Raw genomic sequence first — 8,174 nt, forward strand, 5'->3', positions numbered from 1 at the left:
GGTTTCATACGTACAAAATTATTGATAGTGTTCCCTTCAGTATATTTGTTTTGCATCCGTTTGATGTTATCTTATAGCTCTTTGCTGAGTTTTCGAGCACCGCCTTTTATGGATGTTTCACTAACAGTAGCATAATATTCAAGTAACAATATTGAAATTCCATTATATAGTACACAACACAAATTGCATAAACGCCATAAAAGAGATAAATTTTAAAGAAAATTGACACGATATTTAGACAATATATGTCTGATTCACCATCGCTAGTCGTGTAGCTGTTGTCTTCTCCTTTCTCGTCTCCTTCATCGATATCGATACCCCCTTTGCGATGAAGCATGTTATATGTTTGATTCACAAACACATCATTTATAAAGGAAACGTCAGTTTGTCTGTTCCTTGTTCACGAAGCAAAGCTTAGCCACACCATCCAGAACTTGTGCGACATGTCATTTTATTGCGCATTAATTAAATTAAATAATGTCATTTCATCTAGCTTTTAAAAAACTAATCAATGCGATAGGACATATCAATCAAATCACGATAGCACGTCTTGTGTAGATTTGTTTTTTAAACTCTTTTTCGTCTTTTATATGTCATTATGCAAATCGCGATAGGAAAATCGTTAAGTTAGTCAAAGCTCATCAAAACAAATCGTGATAGAACGAATAATTATATCAAACAAAGATATATCGTTGTCGCGGTAGCTTTTTAAAACCTAAAACCCTAAACCCTAATCCCAAAAGCCTAGACACTAAACCCTAAGCCATAAACCCTACTATCTAAACCCTAAACACTAAACCCTAGTACCTAAACCCTAAATCCATACTATCTTAACTCTAAACCATAAACCATAAACCATAAACCATAAACCATAAACCTTACACCTTAAACCCTACACCATAAACCCTAAACCCTAAACACTGAACCCTAAACCTTACTACCTAAACCATAAACCTTACTACCTAAACCCTAAACCCTAAACCCTGCTATCTAAACCCTAAACCCAAACCTAAACCCTACTATCTAAACCCTAAATGCTAAAACCTAAAACCTAAACACTAACCCTAAACCCTAAACCCTAAACCCTAAACCGCTTATGAAAGTTTTTGCATGAGTACAAAACGATGTAAAAGTGCATGGTCAATGTTTATGTAAATCATTTAAGCCGTTTATGAAGGTTTGTGCAAATCTTTTCAGACTTATATAAATGCTTGTTCGATTTAAATTTACGAAGGTCGAACATTATACCGATTTGTTTATCGTATACATCGCTAATCTCTTTTGCGATTTTCATTTACAAAAGGCTGAACATTACAATGATTTGTTCACATTGAAGCCTTTGTTCACTGTATACAACGGTAATCGCTTTACGATTTTTTTTTACGGAGGGTGAGCATTACAACGATTTCTGAACAATACACATCTTTAATCGCTTATAGGATTTTTATTTATGAAGGGCGAACATTACACACCTTTGTTCATTATACACAGCGGTAATCGCTTTACGATTTTCATTTACGGAGGGTGATTACATAAAAATATAATTAAAATTTTACGTTATAAAGTTCTAAACTGTAAACTATAAGTTATAAAGTTTTAAACTGTAAACTTAAAATTAACATAATCTACTATTTTACTTCAACAAAAGTACATATGAAACCAACAAAAAAATAAACATCATTCAAGGATGTGAAAGATTTATGATTCTATATCTTAAACACCAAAAATAAACTAACAGTAGATATCTTAAACACCAAAACTAAAAAATTAAAGCATTGGTGGGCTTGGTAACAATGAGACCACATGCATGATCAACTTGACTTTTTTTCTTCACTTCATGGAAAACACAATGTGTTAATCCAATTAATTGTGTACAACTCCTCCACGTATCTTCCTAACACCAAAAACATGAAAGCAAGCAAAACTAATGAAATTCAACACAGTAAATGCCCTTAAATCCCTCTACAACGCTAGCCATAATGTTCTTTTGTTTGTCCCATATTTTTACACCTTTTTAATATTTAAAATATTAATTTTTGTGAGAATTTTATTTTTAAAATTTATGAAAAATAAAAAAATCAGACTTGTGGAGTCATGCCGAGTTACGAGTTAGACATAAAACAGGTTTGGACCGAGTCACAGGGTGAGCCAACTATACTTTGTGATTCTTGTGAGTGGTTGACTGTAGTCACAAGATTCTCATCGGTGCCATTCTTTTTATGTCTGCAATGATATTGTCTTTCAGGTTCTTCTTCAGATCTTCAATTTGAGGTCAACAATTTCTGAAGTGTTTTTTCTTTCTGACATGCTTGGGTGTATATGCACTCTGTCTTTACACCATTTGATAGACCTTCTTTTTGCTTAGGATTGTTGTCTGCATTATAAGCTGGGGCTTTCCTCCACCTTCTGTTGAGGGTGTGTAGATTTTTGGGTATAGTTATGCTTTTGCATAGCCTCTAAGACGTGAGATTTCCATTTGGATATGATCTTTATGATCGAGGAGCAAGTGATGAGCATAGGTGGGTACCCGTGCACAGTCGTACCAGAGAGCTTGGAAGTGAGTTGGCTTAAAGCTTGGAAGTTGAAGGAGGTCGAGAATTCGATATCTGGGGTTTGCGACTTTTGCAACATGGCTAATGCCAAATAAGAAACTATTTTGGATTGGGCAGGAGGAGAGTACTTGTAGAGTTTTACATTGGAAACATAGACTTAAGTCCACGGTTAATGTGACGCCTCTCGGTCCTTAATGACATGTTAAAACCATCGCCATGGACCGTGGTTTCTCCGCCTTTATTTTTATTTTTTTTGACGAAGAATCCTCGCTGAGAACCAGGTTTAAAGGCATTTTTCAACTAGAGGCATGAGAATGTTTACTGTGATGGGAGGTTTTTTCTTGTGCATATGTGAAAAAAGAACTTTACATGCTACTCCAACTAGTTGATTCTGAGTTTGGATCCTGTCAAACTCTGTAATTTCACCCAGCGTTTACAACCACAAAACCCACCCCTGTGTACTGTAGCCACAGTACAAGTGAGACTCATAGAAGGTGGGTTTTGTGGGTGAGATTGCTAATCTCACCCAGCGTTTGACAGGATCCGCTCTCTATGCCCAAATTATTCCACTGTGGCAGGAAAACAGAGCCTAGTTCCATTAGTCACAGGTCCTAGTTGATTAGATGTGGTCTGGTAAGAGCAGTTAGTTGTGTTGGGACATTGCAAGTTCAAATCCCAATACTATCGTTGTATAGCTGGTAGGGGTCTGCCTAACCTCATTTTACCCTCAGTTCTAAGTAAGGAATGATGGTGCCTTTGATTATGATTCCCGAACATTTTTCCAACCTTATCCTAAACACTATGAAGTTTTGGTCAAAAGTTAGCAGTTTGCACAATGAGACTTTTGGTTGTCCAGCACCAAATCAATCATCGTAGCAAAAATCTTACTTTCAACTTATTGATGTCACAGAGACTCGAGGGGTTAGCGTAGCTGGAATCGGCCTCTGCTGCCATATGGGTAGTTGGGATTCGATTCCTGTGGGCGCCATCCCCTTTCATAAGCCAAAGTTGGTGGCTCCGAGGGGTTTATACCTCTCTGTGGTGGTTTTCCCGTCCGCATGAAAAAAAAATAAATTTATTCTGCTACATTTGCATGCCAATTAACTATTCATTTATTTCTTGGCCCACCCCTGTCTTTTATTGTTTCTTAGTCGTCGTTGTCTTTGTATGTGGTGGCCACAATTGGACTCCTTACAACATGATTTTTTTGGCTGTCCACCCAACTCAATGACCCTGCAACTATGGACTCATTCACTCTCTGCTTCAACTCCACTGTTAGAGTAAAAGAGGCCTTCTGGTATCTCCTTTTGAAAGCAAGCTTTTTTGGGGATACTGTCACTTTGTAACCCATCATTGGTGTCAAATTGGCTGTATAAGTTGCAGGACCATCTTCTCCCACGTTGGTCACTGTCCTCTTGAACCTCTGCACGCCAGAGGACTGATTCCAGTCTACGAGAACAATGAAAGATGGGTAGTTCAGATCAAGATTCCCACCTGCACAACGATCGTAGTCCGTCGAATTCTGTGCGATCATCTGGAATTCTTCTCTTGTGAAATTCATGGCACAAAGGAATTTCACGTAGTCTTCGCGGCCGGCGTCATAGACCAGACCTGGATCCATGGCCTTGTTAGGATTGATCTGGCCTGAGCCCATGGTCAGTGGGTTTGCTGCTGATCCACCACCATCATCTCTAATGGGTGCTCCAGTGTTATCTGCAACATTTGCCGTCGTCATCATCGCTGAGCGAATTGCGGCCGGGCTCCAATTCGGGTGAGCGGATTTCAGTAGCGCAGCTAGGCCGGAAGCATGAGGACAGGCCATGGAGGTTCCAGACAGGATGTTGTAATTGCTGAACAATGGCCTATCTTCTACTGTTGTGACAGAGGCATTTGGTGAGTAGGCTGCCAAGATGAGAGTACCAGGTGCAACAATGTCTGGCTTTAGTATGGCTAAATTGGTTAATGCTGGCCCTCTCGAACTGAAGTCTGCGACACTTGGTGCCGGTTTGATGCCTGTAAACGTCTTGCCGAATTTCAGGCTGACTGTGGGCCGGCGACCGGTTCTCACATAATTTCTCACTACTGCTGAAGCATGGGGATCAAGAACAGCAGCTGGGCAGGGATAGCTTCTAGCTCTTACGACAGATGTAGTGTTGGTTAGGAGTATAGCACCCCTTCCATTGACTTGAGCAACCGCAAAAATCTGGCCTACTGTTGCTTCATCGCCGTCGAATTCGCATACAATGACCTTGTTCTTTAGATTTTTGCCAAACAGACTAGTGCATCCTGAAGTCTCAGGGCTATAATGAAGAGGAACCCCCTTCACTGATCTGTTGCCCACATACAAGGATGTGCCAGCAAATGAAGCTCCATTTCCTAGAGTCACAATTCCAGAGAATCTCCGATCAATTCCGGATGCCCCAACTGAAAGTAGCCATGGTGCCCCATTGCGAACTGTCACGAAATTTGGGCCCGTGTTGCCTGCAGATCCGGAGACGAGGATACCCTTCTCCATTGCTGCAAAGGATGCTATAGCAATGGGATTTTGGTGGAGAAAGACCCTTCGGAAGCTCATGGAGATTGAAATGATGTCCACGCCATCTGCAATTGCTTGGTCCATGGCTGCAAGGACGTCTGAAGCACGGACACCTTCATCCCAGATGACCTTATAGATTGCCAGCCGAGCCCGCGGCGCTATGCCTCTTGCGGTCCCTGCAGCGTAACCGAAGTATGTGGCACCTCTGGCATAATTGCCTGCAGCAGTTGATGCAGTGTGTGTGCCATGACCATCAGTGTCTCTAGCAGAGTTCACAGCTATTGTGAGATTGGGGTTCCCTGCTAGTATGCCTTTGTTGAAATACCGGGCTCCAATGAGCTTTCTGTTGCACATTGAGGCATTGAAGGCTGTACCAATTTGGCATTGGCCTTTCCACCTCTTTGGAATCATTGGCATGCCATCATCTTTGAAACTCGCACTTTCAGGCCACACACCGGTGTCGACCATCCCGATGATGACATCGTCGCCGTAATCCGATGCCGGCCAGAGGCCAGACACAGGGTTCAGGCCCAGGTATTTGAACGAGTATGTAGTGTCCATCGTGCCTGCAAGATCTGGGTAAGCAGAGACAAAACCAGGGGACTTCTTGAGCAGTTCAAGCTGAGATTTGGAGAGTGCCGCACTGAAGCCATGCATCACATTGTCATAAGAGTAGACAAGATTTGGTTGTGTTGCAGTGGAGTCATCATCAACAGCAGCAAGAAAGTGTTCTGATGAAAGGAGTGAATCGTACCAATGGTGGTGGCTGTTGAAGGCCTTTGGCATTGCAGAGACATCCATATGGACTATGTATGTGTCTATTTCTCCCCATGAATTGGTTGATAAGTCGAATATGACCAGAAAAAACAATGTCTTGAGCAGCAACATGACAGTAGGAGTAGCCATTGGCACTCACTATGGTGGTCTTCTTCTACAAGATTCAGCTCTGTTTTTCAGTCATGTAAATAGGAAGAGAGAGAGAGAGAGAGAGAGAGAGAGAGAGAGAGAGAGAGAGAGAGAGCATCTTTAACAATCAGTTGAATAATTGTAGAGTGGGCCAATGACAGGAGGATTTCAAATTTGCTTCTTTATTGACCACCATACCTTCTCCCTCTAAGTCCGGATAAGGACTTTGCTAATTTTTCATCACTCCTTGCAAGAAAAAATGCCGACTAAAAAGGATCCTTTCCTCTTAATTACATGTAATGTCATAGGATCTATGTTGATCCTAACCATCCAATTAATGCATTTGAAGGGGCCAGGATTAGTCCACGTCGAGGTGAGAATGTGGACTACGCCTAACCCATTGCTGGACGGTTAGGATTGAATGTAAGATGGATCCCATCATATGTCAGATGATGAGATCAATGATGATTGGATCCATTAAACTGGGGCTGGATCCTATAATCATTTTACAATTCACCAACAGCTGTCATAGAGGCATGCTGTTTGTGATCCTGTGTGAGGGGGCCACTACATGACATGACAGGTAGACACGTAATGCAGCACGTTATGAAATGCTTGTAAAATACGTTATATATATTTTTAGATAATGTAACTATACATACAGGGTCATTAGAATATGTTAACTGGACATATGTGAACCGGAAGATGAAATGAACTTTGCATAATGGTTTTTTTTTCTCTTAAATTTCACAATATGGATACGATCTATATGCTTGGTTTTATGGACACTGGATTTTGGATGGTCCTATTATGACAAATATGTAGGATCTTTTAAGTTTTGAAAATCAACGGCTCAAAATTTTTATAAATATTTAAGCATCCAAAATTCATATTTTTCATTGAAAATACATTATCCAAGAGTTTTCTTAGCAAACGAACAAATTTACAAAAACATTGAAATTGCTTAGTTTACAATCAGGTTCACATATTTTCAATTAACATATCCTAATGGCATATATATATATATATATATATATATATATATATATATATATATATAGGAAATTGGGTCCGTGCTAAACCCATTTGGTGCTAAACCACGTGCTAAATGGGTTTTTTCGGGCTTCTCCAGTGATTTTTATGCAGTTCTGGCTCCATAAATGTGTTGGGCATGGTCGATTTACTAAGAATCCACACCTGGATCATGTGTTTACAATGAAAAAAATTATGTTCGAAGCCTAAAAAATTTACAAAGATTTTGGACGTTGATTTTTTGAACTTTATAAAAACTCACCCATGTGCTAGAATCAAACGCTTTAAGAACTAATCCCTATAAAATCAAGTACATAGATCACATCTGTATGGTTAGAATTTAAAAATAAAATGAAAAAAGTCCGAAAATCCATTTAGCACGTGGTTTAGCAGGGACCCATTACTCTCTCTCTCTCTCTCTCTCTATATATATATATATATATATATATATATAATAGAGGATAAATATGTTAAGCATGTCCATATGGCAACAATGAGTTGAAACTCATATATATGTATTTGTTTCCACTCAATCTTATCGTGTAGATGTGATCTATATCTTTTATTTAATGAAGCAAAGATACACATGAATGCACTTAACAAAGATTTATCCCATATTACATGTTAAATGCTTTAAATACATGTGTGCTTATACTAAACGTTATTAAAAATCATGTGTTCGTGTCATGGATTCGTATCATATCGTATAGTATCCGTATCCTTGTGACATAACATGAAAGGGCTCTAAGACCATGCATAGGATGCCCTATTATTTAAGTGAAATCAAGAACTAGCTGTTGGGCCGACCTCAAGTGTGGATGAAGGCGTAGTTGTTGTTTGTTGTTTAAGAACTAGCTGTTGGGCAGATGCCAATTCGTAGCATGTGAATGTGAACTCCAATTTGGAAAAAAATGGACAAAAGACAAACAATTTGCTTCAAAAGGTTTTGTTTGAAGGTGAGAAATTGAGACCCCACTGAGATTGAATATCCATGACAATCGTCCAAAACGTTTTACCTAAAAAGCTTGCTGCCAGGATAGACGTATATCTTGTTCAGACTTGGATTTCCTTGATCTTAAAATCATACTAGACTTCGTGGAAGAGGATATCTATTTCTTTTACTGTCAAACAAAAGACATCATGTCCAT

The 8,174-nt window shown here is 39.5% G+C and overlaps 1 pseudogene across 1 annotated transcript; it reads right to left on the bottom strand.

Annotated features, from left to right (window-relative positions):
- Positions 1 to 3,640: 3,640 nt before the first annotated feature.
- On the bottom strand, positions 3,641 to 6,018 carry LOC149848745 (subtilisin-like protease SBT3 pseudogene; annotated as a pseudogene). Its single transcript, XR_016433072.1, has one exon. The product of XR_016433072.1 is annotated as a subtilisin-like protease SBT3 pseudogene (transcript).
- Positions 6,019 to 8,174: the final 2,156 nt, after the last annotated feature.

The sequence above is a fragment of the Nuphar pumila genome, chromosome 1 (assembly GCF_984573655.1).
Source record: "Nuphar pumila chromosome 1, dmNupPumi1.hap1.1, whole genome shotgun sequence".
Classification (NCBI taxonomy): Eukaryota; Viridiplantae; Streptophyta; class Magnoliopsida; order Nymphaeales; family Nymphaeaceae; genus Nuphar; species Nuphar pumila.